The sequence below is a fragment of the Dreissena polymorpha genome, chromosome 5, assembly GCF_020536995.1.
Source record: "Dreissena polymorpha isolate Duluth1 chromosome 5, UMN_Dpol_1.0, whole genome shotgun sequence".
Taxonomy (NCBI): domain Eukaryota; kingdom Metazoa; phylum Mollusca; class Bivalvia; order Myida; family Dreissenidae; genus Dreissena; species Dreissena polymorpha.
The window spans coordinates 96,509,490-96,534,530 of NC_068359.1; the positions used below are offsets into that span (position 1 = coordinate 96,509,490).

General features: G+C 33.3%; 2 protein-coding genes across 41 annotated transcripts in view; one reads left to right on the forward strand and one right to left on the reverse strand.

Moving 5' to 3' along the window:
- Nucleotides 1-25,041, forward strand: part of LOC127881542 (uncharacterized) — a 533,182-nt gene that overhangs the window by 301,270 nt on the left and 206,871 nt on the right. The window contains exon 1 of one of the 39 annotated variants that reach the window (XM_052429508.1): nucleotides 22,434-22,491. The exons of 37 other annotated variants lie outside the window; for them this stretch is intronic. The gene's annotated coding sequence lies outside the window, so the exon portion shown is untranslated. Of the gene's footprint in view, nucleotides 1-22,433; nucleotides 22,492-22,854; nucleotides 22,874-25,041 lie in introns of those variants that run through there. One more of the 39 variants, XM_052429511.1, reaches the window with a different exon arrangement.
- The window catches only part of LOC127881551 (WD repeat-containing protein 37-like), a 364,483-nt gene that overhangs the window by 101,795 nt on the left and 237,647 nt on the right, over nucleotides 1-25,041 (reverse strand). The window lies entirely within an intron of this gene.

Genomic DNA, 25,041 nt, shown 5'->3' on the forward strand with positions numbered 1-25,041 from the left:
TTAAATTCAATTAAAAATGACTTTGTAAATGGAAATAATAATACGAAAGTGATGACATGTGTAAATAAGTAGTAGTGTTGCTTATTTTATCTAAATAGCAGCGATAGTATATTTATTATCTCTGTTATATAATGTACTTGTGTATAGTAAGAAATTCTAGTCATAAGTTGATGGTATATTGAATATATTTTGTGTATAGAATCTATTATATAGGAAAAATACAGAAAGCCACTGTTAACCAGTTCACTTAGGTCGTCGCTCTTTTACATCATTTTTCACTATGCGCATTAGTACCCAGTTTTACAAACACCAGTGTTGTATCAACTTCAATATTTTGTAACAGGTGTTAAACATAAGGTTAACAGGGGCAAATCTGTAAGATTGGCCATGCATGTTTGTAAATTGTGTTATTTTATGTATTATTATATTGTACATGTCATGGACGAGAAATAAACCTTGAAACTCTATGTTTAAGTCGTAAGACATAATTAAACATCTTAATTGCGATAAGTTCCATTGATTAACTTGACAGCTTACGCACAAAGTGGTGCTTAGGCAACAATCAATTACTGACACCCGCCTTCGATTGTCAATAAATAAACAAATCAGTTTTCTTTTAAAGTACTCCCTAAATGGATATTTGATAAACAGTATGAACAGGTGTTATAAACATGCCATTCAATGCGGACAGTTTATCTTAACATTGCCACTAATCCGATGTTGTTGCGTAATATTATTTTAACTATCAGATAAAGATCGTCGTGTATTCGCTTCACAGTAAAAATGATTTTAAAAATGTCGTTTTTTTAGGGTTATTATTATTATTTATTTATAATGAAATGATAATTCAACTTGTTCATCTATGTACTTGATTTACTAATAAAACGATATACATTTACTTATTATAAAAAGTTATTATATAATCCATCGATATATTATATGTAATTAATTAAATAACATTGCTATAGTCTAAGTAGTTTTGTATGTAGTTGACAAAAAGACAGTAATTCATCAGTACTTAATCTATAAAATTATATCTTAAATTGTAATACGAGAAAATTGAAGAATTATTTACTTATACAAACATTAAATTACATGGCAGTAGTTTTGTATGTATTTTTTCGTATTAATTTATAAAAGTGAAAAGTCTATGTAGAGCTATATTTTCGCGTTCTGCTAGTGTTTGGGCTGTTATACCTAAGTATTTAAAGGATGTCACTATTTCTAATAATTCTCCGTAAAGGTAGAAGTTGTAATTTGTATGGCGATTACTTTTTTCTTAGATCGAGGCCTTTGTTTTAGATGTATTTATTTTAAGAGACGCTATGCAGTAATTAAACAATAATTCCTTCGTTTCACAGGTATTTCTCTTGAGGAATACAAAGCCGCTGTGACGTCAGGATGCGAGCTTGACTTCGTCTGCAGTCCTTGTTCTAAAAAAGAACAGACACATAGATCAAAGGCCGATATTGATGTCGATGACTTTGCTGCAAATTGGGAAATGGGATTCGACATAAGCGACATTCATGACAACGTCACCGACGAGGACTTGGACAGTACGCGGGCAGAAGGGAATGGAAACGTGGACGATGACGGCGCTATTGACGGTGATCACATTACCGGAAACGAAATGGACGACACAACTGGAAACGGGGACGATGACGGCGATATTAACGGACCGCCAGACATGGAGTGATGTACGCTGTCGAACTCACCTACCTGCGTGCTTGCGGAAAACTAATGAAATATCGAATGTGTTCAAATAGACCCTACGGACATTTCTTCGTGTTGTCATGTTTATGTACTTCATAAACTATATAAATAAAGAATGCTTTCATTGTCGTTTTATGTAACTAAACTACTAAAAAATGTTAATTAAGTGACACAAGTTGCATTAAAATGTCAGAAAAAAAACATGAAATATATATTAAAACATGTAATTATAACATAAATAATACTTGAAAAATATGCATTTTTAATTCATATTGTCACATTAATTCAGATGCTGTTTAAAGTCTTGTTTTCTTTTCAAGGCAGACACAGGAGCAAGAAATTAATCATTAATATTACTTAAAAACATATAGCATTAAAATTTTAAGTTAGCTGTAGAGTAATACAAGCCTTTTTTTTTAAGAAATACTTTTGAAGCTTAATTGTGTTAATATGAAATTTTATCTTCATGTAGAGAACAAAACTATATCTCTCAGTGACTAACACAATCAAATTGGTCATAGTGACTGTTCATTGTGTTTCGAAGTTACATGATTACATGTTCTTATACTGAACTCACTTGCATGACTTTAATGGATGTAATCTAATTTCATTGTGAAGAATTGCCCATCTCCTTTTCTAAATCGTTTTATGTAACTAAACTACTGAATTATCGTATGTGTTCATCGCGATGTTTTACAACACTGTAATTCTACGTTATTTTATGCCAAATAAATAAACAAATAGACTCTACGGACTTTTCTTTGTGTTGCTTATACGCTGTTGTGTTTATGTAGTTCATAAAATATATAAATAAAGAATGCTTTCATTGTCGTTTTATGTAACTAAACTACTGAAATATCGTATGTGTTCATCACGTTGTTTTACACTGTTATTCTACGTTTTTGTATGTCAAATGAATAAATAGGTCAGAAAAAATATCTCTTTTTAGTTTTTTGTTACTACTCTAGAGTCTAGACTATAAGTTTAGTCATTGACGTGATAAATATTGTCTTAATAAAATTATATAATGGTCATCAATTAAACTACTCAACAACTATTGTTCCGCTAGTATGGGGGCGAAACGACCAGGTGCGAAACGACCAGGGCGGAAACGTCTTGGGGGCGAAATAACTAGGGTGCGAAAAGACTTGGGCGCGAAACGTCTGTAAATCGTTCAAGCCCGTTTGAGGGTTACTTCTATATTTGTATTCAATTTTATTCTTGTCTTTTTTATTGCAGCTTTTTAGATCCAATGTTTGCATTTATCAAAATAGCATAGAGTCTATAATGAAAAAAAAAATTGGGGAGTTCTTATGTTATAGTTAGATTTTGTGACTTATCAATTTAAAGTATTTAATAACAAACTTCAATACATGTCTAATCTGTGAAAACGTCCCTTTGAAATTGCTAGTTTTCCTCTTACATGCCCTTGTATTTTAAGATAGAATACTTTCCTCTCCAGAGGAAAGAGGTATGGGTTTAAATCCCATCGGGGGCTTCAGAGGATGATCCATTTTGAGACAAATGTTAATATTTGCTTTAGTGTATCCCAAAATTAACCTAATATTAAATATAGAACCGTGAAAGATAATTCAAAATAATGTTTGTTTCTATATACATTGTGATCCATGGACATGAACATTCAATTATGCAAGAAACATGTATGATTTAAGGGAAGAATACGACAGCAAACTTAGAATGGACATTTATTTTAGATTGTTAAGTAACTTAAACTATAAATGTTGTAAAGCTTGTCAAGTTGTGTATGTCGTCCTTGCTTCTGGACAGCAGAACAGTTAAGGCATAAATGATTACTCTTTTTCTTTAGAATCAACATTGATGCATTATTACTTAAGCAAAGTTGAACTTTTAAAAAACTCTATGAATTGGGAACTGAATTTTTCATGTTTCTCTGCTTTTTATTTACCTGTCATGAACATAATGTTACTGGTGAACAAATGCCTTCTCTCTTTACACTTTACAAGGAGATGGTGTTTTTCATAAATATCCAGGTTAATTTGTATAAATACCGGGTAAGACCTCGTAACATATTTATATACATGTAAGCAATACATTTATGATGATGACATTATGTGTTTCGCTGTAAATTTACAGAGAAAATATACTACAGCCGCATGTCAACAGAGTTGTTAAAAGGGCATTTAGACAGTATTGTCCCTGACTTTTGCCCATTTTGACATATTCTTATAAACAAGAGGGCCACGATGGCCCTGTATCGCTCCACTGCTAAAAAAAGGCTAAAACAAATATTTCTCAGCATGTGCAAATACTTAAATATAGGCCCTATTTAAGCACATGAACAATTTTGTGACCCCCTGGGCTGGTTAAAATTTAACCCCAGGGGCATAATTTGAGCAAACTTTGTAGAGGACTACTATACCTCACTACTTACAAAATGTGGTAGCCCTTGGTCCTAGAGTTAAGGATAAGAATAAGAATATGTTAACAGTTTTCACAAAATAAGCAAGATATAAGCGTATATAATGTTCAATTTTGTGACCCGCGGGTCAGGGTCAAATTTGACCCAAAGGTCATAATTTGAACAACCTTGGTAGAGGACTACAAGATGTTACTGCATACCAAATTTGGAAGCTGTAGTACGAATGGTTTCATCGTAAGATTTTTAAAGATTTCACAAAATAGGCCCTTCATAAGCGTTTATTCAATTTTGTGACCCCAGGGGCAGGGTCAAAGTTCACCCCCGAGGCATTATTTGAACAAACTTGGTAGAAGACTATAAGATGTCATTACATACCAAATTTGGTAGCCCTAGGTCGAATGGCTATGGAAAAGAATATATTTGAAGTTTTCACAAAATAAGCACTTTATAAGCATATATTCAATTTTGTGACCCCCGGGGCAGTTTCAAATTTGACCCCATGGGCATTATTTTAACAAATTAAGAAGAGAACTATTACATGTCACTTCATACTAAATTTGGTAGCCATATGCCATACAGTTATGGCCAAGAAGTTTTTAAAGTTTTCACAAAATAGGCCTTATATAAGCATATGTTCAATTTTGTGACCCTCGGGGCAGGGTCAAACTTGACCCCAGGGGCATAATTTGAACAAACTTGGTAGAGGACTATAAGATGTCATTACATACCAAATTTGATAGCCCTAGGTCCAATGGCTATGGACAAGAATATATTTGAAGTTTTCACAAAATAAGCACTTTATAAGCATATATTCAATTTTTTGACCTCTGGGGCAGTTTCAAATCTGAACAAACTTGGTAGAGGACTATAAGATGTCATTACATACCAAATTTGGTAGCCCTAGGTCCAATGGCTATGGACAAGAATATATTTGAAGTTTTCACAAAATAAGCACTTTATAAGCATATATTCAATTTTGTGATCCCGGGGCAGTTTCAAATTTGACACCATGGGCATTATTTTAACAAACTAAGAAGATAACTATTACATGTCACTTCATACTAAATTTGGTAGCCATATGCCATACAGTTATGGCCAAGAAGTTTTTAAAGTTTTCACAAAAAAAGGCCATATATAAGCATATGTTCAATTTTGTGACCCCCGGGGCAGTGTCAAATTTGACCCCAGGGGCATAATTTGAACAAATTTGGTAGACTACTATTAGATGTCTCTACATACCATATTTTATAGCCCTAGGCCCAATGGTTATCAACGAGGAGATTTTGAAAGATTTCACAAAATAAGTCTTAAAGAAGCAATTTTCAATTTTGTGACCCCCGGGGCAGGGTCAAATTTGACCCCAGGTGCATAATTTGAACAAATTTGGTAGAGGACTATTAGATGTCTCTACATACCAAATTTGATAGACCTAGGCCCAATGGCTATGGACGAGAAGATTTTGAAAGTTTTCACAAAATAGGCGTTAAATAAGCAATTTTCAATTTTGTGACCCCCGGGGCAGGGTCAAATTTGACCCAGGGGCATAATTTGAACAAATTTGGCCAGTGGAGCTAAAAACTGATTCTTTGTTTAGCGTGCAAAGGGTATGGAGGAACATTTGTTGGTGCCTTTTAAAAAAGTTGTTTCATTGTGTGGAAAATTGAGTTAAAAAATGTACACAATGCCTTATATGTGGCAAATTCCAACAATGTCTGTGGTTTTTCATGTAAAAACAAGAGATGTGTTTGTCAGAAACATAATGCCCCCTATTGCACCGCTTTGAAGCCCTATATTTCACCTTTAAGGATGACCTTGACCTTTCAGTACTCAAAATGTGCAACTCCATGAGATACACATGTATGCCAAATATCAAGTTGCTATCTTCAATATTGCAAAGGTTATAGGAAATGTTTAAGCTTTCGGACAGACAGTTAGCACATATAAGTTGGTTTTACAAATTCACTGAGTGTAAACATTGGGCACTTATATAGCTCAAAGTGACTGGGAAACAAATTCTTGTGTTCTGATTTACACTTGCAAAATTCAAAGTAAAGAATGGTAATTGTTCTCTTATTGCCAACAACTGCATAAATCTTAACATTGTAAATTGGTTGTTTTGTCTTTATTACTACTTTTGTACATTCTTTTGTATTGCCCTCTTTATATTAACTTTCAACATGTATATTATATCCAGTAATTGTAGATATCAGATGTTTTGTGATGTAAATGTGTAGGGTTCTTGTTACTTTTCACACCCATTTCCATTTCATAATGCCTTAACACTGATATAGGATATTAGTGATTTTTGATTATTGTATTTATGTAAACTTATTCTTTATGCTGATGAAAGTGTCATCCTTTATTTTCACAAAGATCCTAGTATCATCAGTAGTGTTTTTTGTAAAGAACTTGAAAATTGTATTAAATGGTTAGTGGATAACAAACTGCCTTGGAAAAACTGGATGTTTAGTGTTTGGTTCCAAAAGGAAATTATCTAAACTTCATTATTTTAATGTAAAATGCAATGATCACACTATTGTTTCTCAATCATCTGTTGAAAACCTTGGTTCAATATTCGAAGCTGATCTTTCTGCTACATCTATTGTTAATAATATTATTAAAAAGGTGAACTGAAGAATAAGATTCTTCAGGGGCGTAGCTAGCATTTTTTTTGAGGCCTGAATATGTTATATATATATATAACCGGAATATATATTACTGTTGTTCAAATAAGTCATCAATAAAGTATTTGTACGTACATTTAAATGTGATGACAAGATAGTAGTAAACATTGTGTAACTAATGCTCTTTATTAAAGAGTCTTTAATAATATATGCTAATTACTATTTGATCTCAAGACTATAGTCTCCAGTTTAAATTAACGATATTTTTATGCGTATTAATGCCACCATTTTTGTACATTTTCCACCCATCTATAGGGCCCCATTGGAAATAAGTTGCAAACCTTTCATGGGACATCCTGTGGTATATATATTATGTCTTGATTTCAACATCTTGTAACTACTTGTTATTTCAGATTTCTTCCAAATACACTGACTATTTACTTGTAACTGAATGTAAATGATTAACTTTGACTGTGATATTCAAAATGTGATATATCAATGCATTGTGATCCAAAACCTGTGATAATTGTTTTCCAATTGCTAAATGTTCTAAATTGACTGTATTGTATGATCTGTACTTGTATGACATATATATACATATGCATGAATAAATCAATATTTAGAAAAGTGTGACTGACACTGTTTCCAGACATATTACAGTTAAATTACTTCATGTCAGTAATGGCAGTCAGGGATGGAAAATATCTTTTTACAATTGTTGCCTGCACTGTCGACCATATTTAGTGCTTTTGTTTCTCATCTAAAGAGTAAAGACCCAAAACCATGGGCATGCCTGTGATATGTATCTTAAAGTTTCTTAAAAGATAAATAATATAAATTTTAACAACACCACTGCTCAGTTTTAACATTTCCAGTACAGTATGTCTTTTTTTGAGAGGCCATTCTGAATTGAGTTCATTTCCAAGGGCAAAGTATAATGCCTTAATATATTAATATTACCAAACTGAACATTGTTACACTGTCCCTAATTTTAATGGCACTTGATTGTTTAAGGCTTTGAAAAGATAGTTGCCTGGTCGGGATAACAACATCTGGATAAATGCCTAGGATAAAATATAAACAATATCTGCCAGAAGTACTGTATGGTTGCCATCATCAAATGTACAGAAAGAATCGTTTTTGAAATTCAATCAAGCCCCACTCATTCCATTCCATGAAACCTTTCAGGTGTCTCAATACTGATAATAGCCCCACTGAGGGCCTTATGGCTATGGTCCATATACAGTTTGTGACTGCCTGGCTGGTCACTATAATGCCATTGGGACCAACGTGGAGTTTACTATTTCTTATATTACACGGAAGAGTTTTCTCTGTACCATTGTACAGTGTTGTACGATTGTTTATGGTATAGAACATAAACATATTGATTAAATCTCAAAGATTGTTGCCGGCAGCCGAACATCAGCAATTTTGCAATGAATATAATTTAAGAAATACTGATTCTTTTAAGTTTGAATAATGTTGTTGTTTTCACTTCAATAAACAACTAATTGGCTTTCTTAACATTTTATTAAAATTTGAAAATTTTGCATGCAATAATATCTAATTTTAAACATTAACATTAATGAATATTCTATTATATTACTCCTTAAAGATATTGGTCCTTATATATCTGTATTACCGGTTGATTTAGTGCAAATTTATTGGTGTGTAACCCGAACTATATTTTCGGTGTAATATCTTCCGCCTAGAGGCGTTAGACATATCCTTCCACCAAATACACCCGAGAGACGATCGCCGATATGGCGGAATTGTCCGAGGTGTCCCGATTGGATAAACACCTGGTTGAATTTCTGTCTATAAGGGACCCACTGCATAGGCTTATCTGGGGCGAGACTAAACACACGTGCATTTAAGCCCGTTTTCCCATAGCCAGTGTCAATAAAATTTGTTAAGTTAAAACATGTAATGGTATTCATAAAAATAAATGTATATACATCTTAAAAGCCTTTTTAAAAATACGGATTTTACGTGTTTGCGAGCAAGCCCATAAACGCATACAATTTAATGTCATTGTAACTTGTGCATGCTTGTAGAACATTCAAATATCAATGTATGTGTGCCACAATGCAATGTGTCTGTTCAACACATCAATCTCTGTATTACACATATCAATCTATGCATTACACACATCAATATATGTGTTCTTTACATCAATCCGTATATCAATTTATATTTCTACATAGCAATCAATCAATGTGTTTTCAGCTAACTTTGCTGGCCATACTTAAAGTGTCCACACGTGTTGTCGCAGATATTTTTCACTTCCATCTCTAGTTACAATTATCCAACTCGCACATACTCATTCCGGTCAAAGCATTTAAGAGGAACTACATACATCTATTGTTTCCGTACGTAAACTCTACTCGTGTTACCCTATTTGAACTCTATATAACCCCTATGCTCACAGATGCCAAGCTAAATCATGTAATCGTATTCTTATCAAAATATATTAGCGGCGCTCGGTGAAAAATGGGTGTAATGCATGAGCGTAAAATGTCGTCCCAGAGTAGCCTGTGCGGTCCGAAAAGTATAATAAATCGGAAAGTGTCGTCCCTGATTAGCCTGTACGGACTGAACAGGCTAATCTGGGACGACACTTTGCACACATGAATTAAACCCCATTTTCACAGAGCACGTTTAATATTTAATAGTTCCCTTAAGTAACATGAGAAGTCGTCAACATGGTTTTGGCTGAAAGCGAGTAGTACAATACTAGAATATATTAAACAGTACAATAAGAGGCATTAAAAGTCACAAATAATAAACATGACGCAATATGCATAATACATTTTAGTCAAAGTGTTTTCCAGAATACTCAAAAACATGGTAACAAATCAATATTCTGATTAATGAAAATGAAAATGTCTTATAAACGCCGTTGAACAATTTATGTACATTAAAGCTTGCAGTAATCTATTTAAACTAGCGTAAGCGGTAACGACGCCTCTTATGTTTAAAGAATGTTACCCAGGATTTGTTTCTGAAAATTAGTTAACATAATACGAAGCTCACTTTGGTCAAACGAGTCTCTTCACACAGGCTAATCAGTGACGACATTTTCCGACTAATCAGGATTATCATCAAGAAGAAACTTCATGTAAACGAAAGCTGAAAGGAATGTGTTGTAGGCTGATAAGCCTATTCGGATTGCGCTGGCTAATCTTGGACGACACTTAACGCACATTAAGCCTTGTTTTCCTACAGCAAGGCTTATATTTTTCTCCTGATGTTACCCTCCATATTAGATTGTGTTTCTTGTTGTGTTCTTAATAAATGATAATAAAATGCAAAATCAAATAACAATTCGGAACGAACGTACAAGTAGTAGTAGTAGTAGAAGTAGTAGTAGTAGTAGAAGTAGTAGTAGTAGTAGTAGTAGTAGTAGTAGTAGTAGTAGTAGTAGTAGTAGTAGTAGTAGTAGTAGTAGTAGTAGTAGTAATAGTAGTAGTAGTAGTAGTAGTAGTAGTAGTAGTAGAAGTAGTAGTAGTAGTAGTAGAAGTAGTAGTAGTAGTGGTGGTGGTGGTTGTGGTGGTGGTGGTGGTGGTGGTGGTGGTGGTGGTGGTGGTGGTGGTGGTGGTGGTGGTGGTGGTGGTGGTGGTGGTGGTGGTGGTGGTGGTGGTGGTGGTGGTGGTGGTGGTGGTGGTGGGGGTGGTGGTGGGGGTGGGGGGTGGGGGTGGTGGTGGTGGTGGTGGTGGTGGTGGTGGTGGTGATGATGGTGGTGGTGGTGGTCGTGGTCGTGGTAGTAGAAGTAGTAATAGTAGTAGTAGTAGTAGTAGTAGTAGTAGTAGTAGTAGTAGTAGTAGTAGTAGTAGTAGTAGTAGTAGTAGTAGTAGTAGTAGTAGTAGTTGTTGTAGTAGTAGTAGTAGTAGTAGTAGTAGTAGTAGTAGTAGTAGTAGTAGTAGTAGTAGTAGTAGTAGCAGTAGTAGTAGTAGAAGTCGTAGTAGTAGAAGTAGTAGTAGTAGTAGTAGTAGTAGTAGTAGTAGTAGTAGTAGTAGTAGTAGTAGTAGTAGTAGTAGTAGTAGTAGTAGTAGTAGTAGTAGTAGTAGTAGTAGTAGTAGTATATTCAGAAGATAATCTTTGTTCTTATATGGCAAAAATGCAAACATAAATTCAGTATTTAAAGGACTTATATCGTTGATCTTTTTAAAAACAAGCGATCAAATTTCGTGGTATTGTGGTTCAACGAACACAACGAGTCATGAAAAGACGCTTATGCGGTTGCAAAAGAGACAGGAAAATATTCGTTTATCTAGTACTTGTATTGACTTACAGGTGTCAAGTGTGACCACTATAGTTCTGTTCACTGAGTGCGTTATAAAGTGTTCAAGTAAGTTTATATTTTGTATTCGTTTAAATGTTATATTATTACATTATTTTGCGTAGATTGCAAATGAAACGTTTGTGTTACTGTTTATATAAATGCTTTTATACGTTATGGCTTATTTGTGTATTTGTCGAGATGTTTCAGCATATTATAACGAAACGGTAAAATTTACAACTGTGTTGAAATAACAAAAACTACACGTTCAATGTTGCGTTTTTTTCTTGTTCACTAGATAATTATATCTGAGAACCACGTATTACTTTCTTGTAGGTATTTAACCTGAAAATAACTAATGTCGTTCGGTTACAGACAAACTAGAGATATTATATTTCATAAAAGGATTAGGTCTATGTATTGAACTGTTGTTATGAATAGAAGTGTGAAAATAATTAATAATAGTGAAACTGTATTGTTTTTGTTTGCCGTTTTATAATATCGATATTGTGCCAGAATTTTCCACTTTGTTCTATTTAAATAATACTTTTTTATGGAAAATGTTGCAACAAGTACCTCGTTTTTGTATTATCTGTGTTTCTCTGTTATCGAACACTCGAACATGTTTTGTAATAATATTTAAATGCCAAAGAATACATCTGGAAAACTTATGCCTACATCAATAGGTGATTAATATCAATACAGAACAAAACATAATATATACTTCAGACAGTGTACAGTCGTTTGAAATTACTTAGTGATTAGCATACACATAGATCATATCCTGCCTCATGCATCGTGTGTTCTTGAAATATGGCAAATACAGCTTGGAAACAGTGCATACTAGTACTGCAAAGCGTTTGAAAATATGATCTTTAATTACTGTCTAGCTTCTTGGAAATTTAATAGATTTACGTCATTTACATTGTGTTAATATAACTAACAATACTGATAGTTTTATTATACTAGCGTGTATAAACCATTATATTGATACAAGTATATTTTCATATTATGCTCTGATTGGTGTTTTTTGTATCGATTGTATAAAGAGACAAATAAACAACATCACAAACATAATGGAAACAAAAGTATATCAATTACGCGAAATCACGGGATTCGAAGTTAATGAGGTCGATGCTAGAATTATTACGTAACAATTTTCCAGTGCTTAGTATTGACGGATATTCAATCGTTCGACACATGGTTACTAGTGACGGGGTATTAATTAGCAGACAGCTGGTCGGTGTTTAATGAGTTCGTTGACTTCATTGAGTTGCTGCCAATACGCAGTTGTACCATACCTTAAAATATAAAGATATTAAGTATGCATTCATTAGGTTTTAAACAAGATGTGAATATAACACGAGCTATATTGCATAACGTGGCTTTATATAATTTGATTTAATGCACGAAGTTATTTCAATTTATATTTTGAATCGATTATCGAAATAATTATAACACAACACAACAGTTTAATCGTTCGTAATTGATGTTTTTACAAAATTATATACTAAAATTACTGTTTTATACAGAAGAAATCAGTTTTAAAAACAAATTTGACATAAACGGTTTTAAGGACAAATTCAGATTATTTCGCTTCCATTTACTGACATTGCTTGGTGAAATGACGGTTGTGCGAGTTAGTCATTAAGTCATTCGCAAAAAAAAATCAAGAGGCTAAAAAGTTAAAATCTAGCCCTCGGGTTAGACCATGATATGTAAAGAATTGCAAAAACGTGCGTATCATTACTCAATATAGCGTGTTGAAAGCAACTTCAATACAAGTCTGGCGTCTGTTGTTAGTGTTGAACCATTTTTTTAGGGACATCTTACTCATATTACATGCCTAGATGTGTTTGCTGATACGCCCATGTTTGCACAATGAGAAACAGCCATGTTAGTTTATTTCCTCAGTTTGGGGATAAAATATTTCCTGTTTACGTTAAGTCGAACACAGGTGTACCGTAATTCAGAATGCGACTTGCTTGACTAAAGGCAATTGCATGTATAAACTTCCTGATTCTTGAGATAACATTGAACGAACGCCATGACGATGGAGGTTTGGGCTGGTTAAATACAATATATTTTGTTCGTAATTACCATTACAGAGCGACGGTAAATATATAACTTCATTGACATGGATTTTCTTAAATTGTTATCAAAGTACTCATCGTGTTATCAATTGTCTATGCTATGCTTCTGTTTTAATGCGTTTAAGGTATATACAGATAAAGAAAACAGACTGGGTTAGCTTGAAATAACGCACAATCTAAATTTAAAATGTTAAATAATGTAATTCACAGATTTACGTTTCACATGTTGTAAGCTTTTGTGCTCGACTGAAAAATAACAGAACAATGTTCACATGATAGAAATATAGCGTATTAATATACATATACGCTAACTCTAAATGCATGTGTGTTGATAATGTATCATCATTTAACATCGATAAAAGTAATACGTGCATGCCAGTTAAAGTGAATTTACGCTTTGTGGGACCGTGGATACATTCAAGTATCGAAACAGTTATGTCAGGCATTTGTGCAAAATACTTAAATGTTAGCCATTGGTATCTGTTTGAAAATCAGCCCATCTGCCCCTGACAACTGTTATATAAACTATCATCCTGCTATCTAAGACACAAATTTACACTAGATTTATGTATGTTATTTGAGAGAAAAAACTGCTGAGGTTGAGGCATTGTTACATTGCATCGACCGATAACAGGAACATTGGTGCTTTTTCATCACCGGTATTATTGAACATGTCTATTTAAATGAATAGTCCGAATACATGGAATGCCGATGAAACAGTATTGCATAATGTATTATTCTTGAATGCAAGACCTTAATCAATGTCATTAATTTTGGATGTCAAAGGCCTAAGCCATAAACAAGTTTTCGATCACCGTAATCCGTCTCATTAATTGCAGTCTCGACCAGAACTGATCTTTTTTTGGCTTTAAATAAAACCATGAAAGGACTGCTCATTACTACAACCGAAAGAAGATATGGATTCACCATTCATTGAGTTAAATGTCCTGTCATGTGTCTGCCATTTGCGATTTAAGATACCTTGTGTTAGTTAGTGACTCTATTGACAGTATTTGATCATACTGTAATAATCAGTGTATGCTGAAAAAAGAGGTAAATATACATCACACTAACAATTCTCATACGAACAGAATTGCGCAGGCAATAACATTAAGACATTAAGCCATTTGCACGAATCAAGACCATTAATTTAATGCACAACGTGGATATTGTTTCCGGGCATTTGCAGGTTTCAGTTAAATATTATGGTGTGTGTGCATTGAGTATATTAGTTGTTGTTTTAATCATTATTTGTTTTAATAATGTTAATCAAAGTTAGTCTGAAACAAGTTCGATTTATGTTATTGGTGTTTTTTGTTCTAAACAATGGTCGTGAAGATTTGTTTGCTTGAGGCATCTTTGTAACCACGTTAAGACCGAGCATGTACATTGTTTTCAAAGCATAGTCCATATTCAATAAAACACAATTTATAACAACAACACAGACGTTTGAAAATGCATGTTCTGTCATATAAATATATTATTCAGGCATCATTTAGAAACAAATTGAAACAAATGTTTACACGGAAAGATATTAACAAATGCAATGCATTTTGTCAGTTACATATTGTAGCTACAACTTGAACTAGGCCCAATCGATACATTTAACAACAACCTCCTTTTGAAACAGCTGGTGTAAGCGTATAGACTTGCTTTGACAAGCACAGGCATGACTTATCCATTAGTGAATCACCCTTTCAAGTTTAAAATTTCTTAGAACAGAACAACTACACGACAACTGCACACTAACGATTAAACCACAAATGTCTTTGGCCTTTTCACAGATTTTGGCATATTTTGAAGTTTGTCATTAAATGCTTTATATTGATAAATGTTATCTTTGGATCTTAAAAGCTCCAGTAAAAAAAATCAAGAATAAAATTAAAAAAGGAAAAATAAGTAGCCGGTATCAGGGCTCGAACCAGTGACCCCCGGAGTCCTGGAGTTAGTCTGAAATAAAAACGCATAAGCCCTCGCGGCTATTCCGCCGGGTATACACAGGTCAAGTATTTTATACTTTATATAAGAAATCTTCGTAGTTTCGTAAATTTAAACGACAACAACAGAACTCTCCAAATTATTCAATCGTTTTGCGTTGCAACGCTTTATATTTTTTAGGTTTTCAAATCGTCGAAAGATATATATAATGGCTATATTGGGCTATGGTAAATGTTTAGTAATACTGTTACATGATATTGTAACCTTATAAGTTGAAATGTAATTGATTAATCATACAGATGTACACTACTTCCGTAGAAGCATCTTTTTGCCGCGCTTTTTCCGATAAAGTATATGTTGTATTCTACGATCTTGACGTTCATGCAAGTTGACTGTGTATTTGTATGCTCCCCAAAAAATAAATTGAGACAGGTGTGATGTGTGGGTACTCTACCGGTGTACAGGTGTAAATGTTGATGAATCCGTCTTTGCAAAGTGCAAATAAACATTTTATTAAAAAGGGTGCAACAGATAAACTTCTGGAAAACATTGATGATGGGTCGGTGATAAATGTCTATAAATAATCTGTTTAGTAAACAGCTATGATATGTGATACGATACTATTATATAATGTGTAAATGACTAGATATATTCCATAATAATGTCTTACTCAGGGGATTAAGTACGGTACTGTTAAGTAGTGTATACTAGCGCTGTCCTGTATATATGTATATGTGTTTATTAATTTTTATAATTTTTAACAATGCAAAACATATAAATATAATATTTATATAATCATAGTGTGTAGCGTTTAATTGACTTCACGACTGGTGAATATCGTTTTAAAGATGTACCGAGTTCTCAACATCGTTGACGATTCGTCGGTCTAAAACGAAAGATCCGATCAGAAGCGTTGTTACAGAAACATTTCACACCGCGCCGTTTTTATTAAAACATCGTTACTTCACTTATTTTAATTCCTGCATAGTATAACGATGACTGAACACAAACAACGTTTAAAAGGTAATGCATTGTTGCCGACCCTAAAGTTGTGTTGGTATTTCATGCTGAGTGTTTGGTCTTTTTTGCAACATTCGATCATATCAGATTTAATTTGTTTTAAAAATAAAGATTCAAGTTATGTTGCATGATGAATTGAAAGACTGTATGTAATCGAACACCTTATAAATAAAAGAATGATTTTTTATTATAAGAGGTTGACCGACCTACTTACCAAATAATTACGCTATTTTTGGAAATGAAGGTGACCGCACTTGTTTTATATTCCAATGTTTGCGCTCTGACAACACAAAATATCACGCTCGAACGTTATTTAAGTCTCTATAACGCTCAAAATCAACAAAATTTCGTTAGGTATTTCGTAATATAAAGTTAACACCTAAACAATCAGTGTTCCATTTAGCTAAAGCAAAAATTTCAACGCTAGATGTGGTATGATTACATAGATTTGTGTAGATACAAAAAGCTCGTTTTTATTTATTTGTGACCACAATTAATTCCACTTGAATATCCTGCGAATACATCTATTCATACGACACACGAACACCATGTTTTTGGACACTGCACTCCCTTCAATGAGATGTCTTCACCTAAATATCTCATATTTGAACTTACAATTCTTTTGGGATTTTAATCCAATTATTTAGTCGACTATTAAGAATGCTCGTAAAAAGGTTAGACAGACAGCTCACCACAGTTATGCCCATGTTATTACGCACGTCGTCCGGGTCATTCTTCTTAAAACAGGCACAATGAAACCTTTGGACCACTCTGTAGGGAAATGAACTGAATTCAATATAGCATTAAATATCTTTATCGTATGTTGTGATAGTATATCAAAACTTTCGATGAAATATTCGTTTATCAAATAGTCAACGCCACACGATTTATTGCGTTTGAGCCGGTGAACTGCCTTCTCTACTTCTTCTATAGTAATTGGACAATCTAGCTCTTCAAATCTGTCGTTGTCAGTATTAAAATTATACAAATTGCAAAATTGTTACGCTTTGGGTATTATTTACGCTTTTTAAATCGTTCTGGAGAGAGGAAAATTACTCATAAAAATCATCAACGGACAATGAATCACTGTTGCTGTTTTTATTTTTTCTAAAAAGCTTCCAAAAATCTCTAGGCTTCGAGTGTCTAAGACTTACGATTTCTTTCAATCGTTTGTTTTTATATTGTTGACGCTTCAATTTAACAGTACGTTTTCATGTTGTTTTCTTATTTATCAGAATCAGTCTATCGCTATCTGATCTACTTTTATTGTATTCCGCAAGAGCTTTGAAATATGCGGATTTCGCCAGGAGACACTCGTTGTCAAACCAGTCTACTCTTTTAAAGGACGTATTTTTTGAAGAAGATCGCCCACTTTTAACAGTCTTAGCAAATAAAGCCGTACCAGATGCACTGAGTACTTTTGAGAATCTCACCACGCAATAATCAATGCTGTCAACGTTAGTACAATCGATATCATCGATAATACTGTTTAACATATGTAAATTTGAGATTTATTTTTGTCGAAATTCGTCACGATTCTGATCCAACCAGATAATGCGTGTTGTACTACATTCATTAACACTTCTCGATATTACAGTATTACACTTTTTAGAGTCTCTATAACGCTCAAAATCAACGAAAATTTCGTTAAGTATTTCGTAAAATAAAGTTTACACCTTAACAATCAGTGTTCCTTATAGCAATAGCCAAAATTTCAACGCTAGATGTGGTATCATTACATAGATTTTTGTAGATACAAAATGCTCGTTTTTATTTATTTGTGGCCACAATTAATTCCCGCGAATATATCTATTCATACGACACACGAAGACATCTGGCGTTGAAATTTCGGCAATTGCCATAAGGAACCCTGATGTTTAATTGGTTAAGTCTATTTTACAAACAATTGTACGAAATGTTCGTTGATTTTTAGTAGTTATGTTACTTTAAATAGAAGTGGACAATGATCTGACCATACTGAGTAAGAGTCAACATTAAAACGTGTTATAAGATTAAAGTTTTCTTCACGTAGTAACAAGTAGTCAATGACACTAGAACCACGTGAATTAATGAACGTAAAAGCTCCTAAACTATAATTGTTTAATCTACCGTTAGCTATCCTCAATGGGAGCGATATGCACATGTCAAGAAGCTTCTTGTCAAAACAATTACATTGCGAATTTATTGAATTCCGTGGAAGTTGAGAGTAACTTGCGTAAGACTGGTCATTTAAGGGATTAACTGTGCGGTCACGAAAAATAAAATCTCGCTTATTTCCTACTCGAGCGTTCCAATCGCCCGCTAAAAAAACTTTGCCATTTGTTTGAAGTTGATTAATATCATTTGGTAAGATTAAAAAGTACCTTATCTAATTTAAGCCACACAATTGCATCATGATAACTTTTAACAATAGAAATTCCTTTCGCCATGGATTGCTTAACATAAATTGCTATTCCGCCACCAAATCGTTTATATTTTTTGTTATGAAATTTCCTGTTAAAAAAAGTAACATTTATAGCCAACAATGTCATAACAAGAAGAGTTATTTGCCCATGTTTCAAACAATAAAATAATATCAAATTTACGAATATCATTTACAAAGTCATCATCACTAAGTTTAGTATTTGTAAGTCCTTGAACTTTCCAAGAGAGAAATTTTAATTCAGCCTCCGGAAGTCCCTACTTGCTGCTACCGCTGTTGCTGTTGTTGGTTGTTGCGCTGTCACGCCACACCGGAACACCGTCTATGTACAGTGTGTCATAGCTGAGCCAAGCCCTCTTGTCATTAGCGCGTGCTTTCCGAAAGGCAGGCATCAAGCTTCTGCGTCGGTCGGCAACGTCCTTTGGAAACTGTTCACTCCCATAGAAATTGGTTCTCCTAAGGATCCGGCTTCATTTTCGCACGGTTTCTCTGTCCTTAAATAGTGAGAATTTGGCGACAATTGAACATGGATGTGATTGGTTTCCGCTTTGCCTTGCGCCAATACGATGTACTCGCTCAAAGCTTATACTTAAAAAACATGCATGGCAAACACAGATAACAATGGGCATGAACATTGCAATATTCTTACCAACAGATATATTTCAAAAGGACAGACTATGAAGCAAAACACACTTTTACGAATTTTACTGATTTTACATACAAATAAACAGTTCACAATTTTTATCAAATCAATAAAGCATTTTCGATGCATAATGAATATGATGCATAAAAAATAACACAAATTACGTATGGATGAATATTATTTCCATCTTGGAAATCTAGCAGAAGCTTCATTTACAAATAATTAACATTTTAGGCAATTGTTTTTTACAGTAAAAACACACACACAAAGAAGTGAAATCGTCTTGATAATAAAAATTCAAAACATGTCGGCAAAATTGCGTCGATCGTTATAGCAGAAACACATAATTTATATCAGTTTATATTTTAGGATCAATTGATAAAAAATACTCCATCGAATTCTGTACTTAGCGAGATTAATATGCCGCGAGCAGTTGATAGAGTGATGTGTTGACCGTAATTAACGAATTTTGTTGATAATACAACTATTATTTCACACCCTTATCCTAAGGGGGCCCAATACAATATTCTTAAAGGCAGATATGCAGCATAACACACTAAACATTGTTTTGTCATAAAATACTAGAACAATATGATGGGTCTTTACTTTTGAATGCAAACACTAGTTAGTCATAAATACTCGATATAGCAAAAACAATAATCATATATTTATATCTAAAATCACATCTAGTCACAAATAAGTTAGAAGGAAAAAGTAATTGTAAAACAATTTTATGGAATAACAAAAAAAAAATAAACCCAAACAAAAGTACATTCATAAACAGTACGCTTATAAAAAGAATTCCATCACATATAAAATCTAGTTTATACACAATAAACACGCAATTTTTCGAAGTGCTAATATCTAATTATACCAAACTCTTGTATGTATCAATTAACTGGCCTTTTAATGAACTGCTATTATAAGCTTTGATCTGGACAACTAAGGAAAATACATCACACCTACTTTAATTGGCAACGCGATTTGTGTAAATACTTTGCAAACTGATTGAACATCAATTAAATATGTTATAATATACCAGTGCCGAAGTGACTAACTGTGAATGCCGAACTGGTCAAACCCGAGTCCCGAAGTGGCACTTTTTTACGTTGCCGAAGTAACCTAATGCCGAAGTGACTAGGTACCGTAACACATAGTTCGTTAAATTGAATATTTTGCAATTCTCCAGGCATTTCATGAAGATTTTTTTACCGAGCATATTATATTGCTATTGACAATTTAATCTGCAAATAGTCCATGCTTACCCCTTTAAATAAGTTTACAAGCACTGACGGTAAAATTGTCACAATACACAGGCCTACGTGTAAGCATTATATTTAATGTTAAGAGAACACGACCAAATAAATGTCTTAGTATTAGTATTGCACTTCTCGTGGGCAATAAGCATCAGCTGGTCACGTCAAATATAAGATAGAGCCACCACCAACATCATTATTTCGGACATGAAATTGGTCATGCACTTCTCACGGGCAATAATTATCAGGTAGTCATGCCAAATGTAAGACACAAAAATCACCATCATCATTTTTTTCAGATATATACTTCTACTTGCACTACTCCCGGGCACCTTGTATCCATTGGTCATGCCACCTATAAGACACTATCACCACAAACACTATTATTTAAGACAAATAAGTGGTCTTGTACTTCTTATCGGCAATAAGTATCAACTTGCCTTGCCAAATAAAATACACCATCACCACCACCATCATTATATAAGATAATTAATTTGTCTTGCTCTTCAATCTTTTCACGGGCATTTAGTATCCGCTGGTCATGCAAAATATAAAACACAGTAACCACAAACATTTTTATTTCAGACAAAAACTTGATCTTGCATTGTTCATGGGCAAATAGTATCAGCTGGTTATTCAAAGTATTAGAAAATACCACCTTCTCGTGGGAAATAATTATCAGCTAGTCATGCCAAATATAAGACACAACCACCACCACCAAAATCATTAGTTCGGTCAATCAGTAGATCTTGCAGTTGCACTGGCAATTAGTATCAGCTTGCCATGATATATTTCAGACACAACAGCCGCAGAACATTATTATTTTAGGTGTTCTTGAGGAATCTCACAAGTCATGAGGATTATAAGACACATCCACCACCAACATCATTTTTTCAGGTGATAAGTGGGTCTTTCACTGTTTAAATGTTATTATTCTTACATAGTCATAAACACTACATAACACCACCATGATAATTAGTTGAATCAATAAGTTGGCAAAGTAAATACTGGGCAATTGTTATCAATAGGCTCTTAAGCACATGAATTTAAAACAGCGATTTAATATTTGAGACATATTTTACTTGGGACCGTTTTCATTGTTTGATATAATGACTTGCACCCGTGATGTCCAGAATACAATATTGTACAACAATATTTTTTGCACTCGTTATGAACACCCTCATTCTGTACTTTTAAAGTTAACAAAAAAAAAAGAAAACAATCAATTCATTAAGTGTAAATTGTATTCACAGGCTTGCAACGGTCTAACAAATCATACTCTACAATCTTATGTAACTATCAAATAAATATACATGCGTCCACATATGTTAATCGTGGTTTATTGCGAAGTAGTGTTCCAATGGACAATATTATTGAAGTATTGAAAAGTATTAGGACGACGAGATAACAACCACAATTACTGCGGACATATAGCCACATTGCAGGACTTGGACCAGAATACGCACGACCCTATCCTCGATGACGACCATGAAGTCTTCTGACAAATCCTAAATAAAATAACAATTATGTCATAGATATATGTGTGAATAGTATGCTGTTTTATACCGTTATATTTGTGCGTTAAATTTTAATATTGTGCACTCTTGCATGTATTGTAAGTGATTTGTTTGCATATATTACAATTCTACGTACGTGGGTCAGTTTTTTTATCAATATTGTAAATGTATTATTTATAAAATGTAAGATAAATCGTTATAAATCGCTTCAAATGCATTTAAAAAACACATGGATCATGAATAAGTTAACATAAAATGTACAAAACAACTCAATACAACATCGCTTGAAATGCATTAAAATACGCATGTACTGTATACTTATCATGAATAAATAATCTTTAAATACATAAATTGTGTGTTTAGCTTTTACACTTACAGATGCTGAAGTTGCTTAATAGTTTTCACCTATCATTCACACCTCTACGACACATTCTATGTATTATTACTGAGACGAAATCACTAAGTACGCCCTTTGAACACAAATATCAGTGTACAAAACTGTAGTAGGATGAAACCTCCATACTGTAACGAAATTGTGGAATGTAACCTAGCATCTTCAATTTCCAACTTTCGCTTTCAAGGGTTTGTTATCAAGTGTTTTATTTAGCATTTTTACACAAAACACTCGCACTTTGACATGTTTGGTTACGGTAGAAATCTTTCTAAATGAAGCATTTGTTTCTTAAGATGTTCATGTTTGATCTAAGTCGAGTTTATAGTCAATTACATTTTACTTTCTGGAAATGAAAAGTAGTGGGTGGGGTAATGTAAAATAATAATTCGTTATATTAGCTTTATATATTAACTTTGAAAAATTAGCACAACACAAATAGTTTAAACTTCAGTGATACATAAAATTGAATCACTTCAAATGAAATCTGCCTAAAGGAGTAAACAATTTCATTGTTTCACCTTATAAAAAACTTTCTTCTTGGGGACTGTGGAAGATAATTTTAGATACATGGTAGGTTCTTGTTGAGTTGTTGGTTCTTTTTGAGCCGTGGTTTTAGAGATTGTATGAAATAACGATATAAATATCTCACTTGATGCAGTCATTACGGAAAAAGTTTTGACAGTAGGACGCAGTCACCATCGTTTTGCTGATCAAAAATGCGACAACAAAGTTCAAAATTGTAATTCATCAAATATTTCCTCTCTTTATGAATGGTTCATATAGTGTTCCTAAGTAAAACATAATGGTTTATTTATAAGTTTTGTTTCATACTTCATACATGGTCTGTTGACATTGTTTCACAAGAAATTAATTTCCCCTGCAATTAGCTCAAGAAACTTTAGCGAACAGTTTATCTAGTATTGAAAGGTAGTGTAACCGACTGACCCCCTTAACGACTCGCCCCATATCGACTCGCCCCATGTTTTATAACGACTCACCCACATATATAACGACTTGTCCTATCAAAATTAAATGTTATATAATATATGGTAACATTAATGCAATCAATTCAGAAAATGAATTCGTAGCATATTTATGTCACGCTATAAATCAAAGACAGTTCCTTTTTTTGGATACATTTCTACATATATTGGTGAATGAATATAAATTACTGCATGGGGGCATATTTTAAGGTTCAAATGTTTCAATGCATCTTACAATAGATGAAAATAATCTCATCAGCATGAAATATACAATTTTGACGCCATTGTCTCTTTGTCACGTGTCGAGTTTTCATTTGGATACTTACGGATCGACCTTGACATTTTTTGCTGAAATTGTAAACATTACTTTTGTTTTCTGAAATCTAATTTTTTAACAACAAATGTCTGGTTTATTAATCATTTTTACTTTGAGTTTGTATTTACACTACAATTTGTTTACAAAACAAGCAATCATTTAAAATACCGGAAAATGTCATTCTGAATTTGAAAACACTTGAGCACATGGTATGTTACTAAAAATAGAAATAATGTCATATGACCGTGAAATCACGGGAAATTCTCATTGAAAAATGTGTGTCACATCGCTGTTTCAATTTCAGATAAATTTCAAATGTTTAAGAAAGTATTTTGTGAAAGAATATATCAGTTAAATGTGAAAAGTATCAATCTTTCCCATCAAGTGGTTGATTTGGGCTAATAACTGCATTTAAAAGCTGTTTTGGACGGGTCTTTGTTAACTGTCAACTTTTCGGGAAATTCTGGTTGACTTACCTAATGGGGTAACAGGTTGGTCCATACTTTATAGTCGGGCCAATCAAATATCATTATAAGCGACATTTAAAGTTATGGTAGGCAGAACTACCCTGCAATGACAGTTTTAAGGCTATTTATAGTATGCAAATCTTGAATTTGAAATATCCAATCAGAAATCTGGGCTTAACAAAAACCTATTTTCAAGGTGGTGATCTTTTCACCAACCATTCAACACTTAAAATTGCTATGTTTCAATGTAATTAACATAAATGTACATTTAACCAAAGGTTAATAGCACGATACCAGCTGGCGACATAAGGATAAAAGTAAAAAAACCACAAATTTTGGATGGGGAGAATTTTTTAGCTGAAATAGGGGGAAAAGTATACTATTTTTAGGGGGAATGAGGCCGAATTTAGGCCCCCCAAAACGTCCAAACGAGGGCCCTGGATTTATTTATTGAAAAGTACATTTCAAACTTTGCGTAAAACTTTATTGCTTGTTTATAAATACTTCTGATGTATGTATCAGCTTAAAGGTAATATACAAATTTACAAGGCAAAGACAACTTAATGATTTTAACGTGCATAGTCTGAGAGATATTCATAAGCGATTCTTTGTAACATGTCAGAACAATGCAGATTTTCTTATTGAAAAGGACATATCTGCCTTTGGCTTAAACATTATTGTTTTGTTTTTTATAATTCTCATTTTACATATCATTTTAAAGGTTATATAAAAATGTACAACTTCTTTATTTTAAGGTGAATAGTCTCGGAGATTTTCACTATCGAATCTTTGTAACATTTCAGGCCGATGCAGATTTTCTTATTGAAAAGTACATACCGGCATTTGCCCGTAACTAAACATTTTCTAAATAAACATTTCATTTTTGAATATCAAGTGGGAAGTTATGTAATAAGCTAAAAGAGAAAATATATAAGTCGATTTCAACTGCTACCATTCAGAAGAAATTCAGTA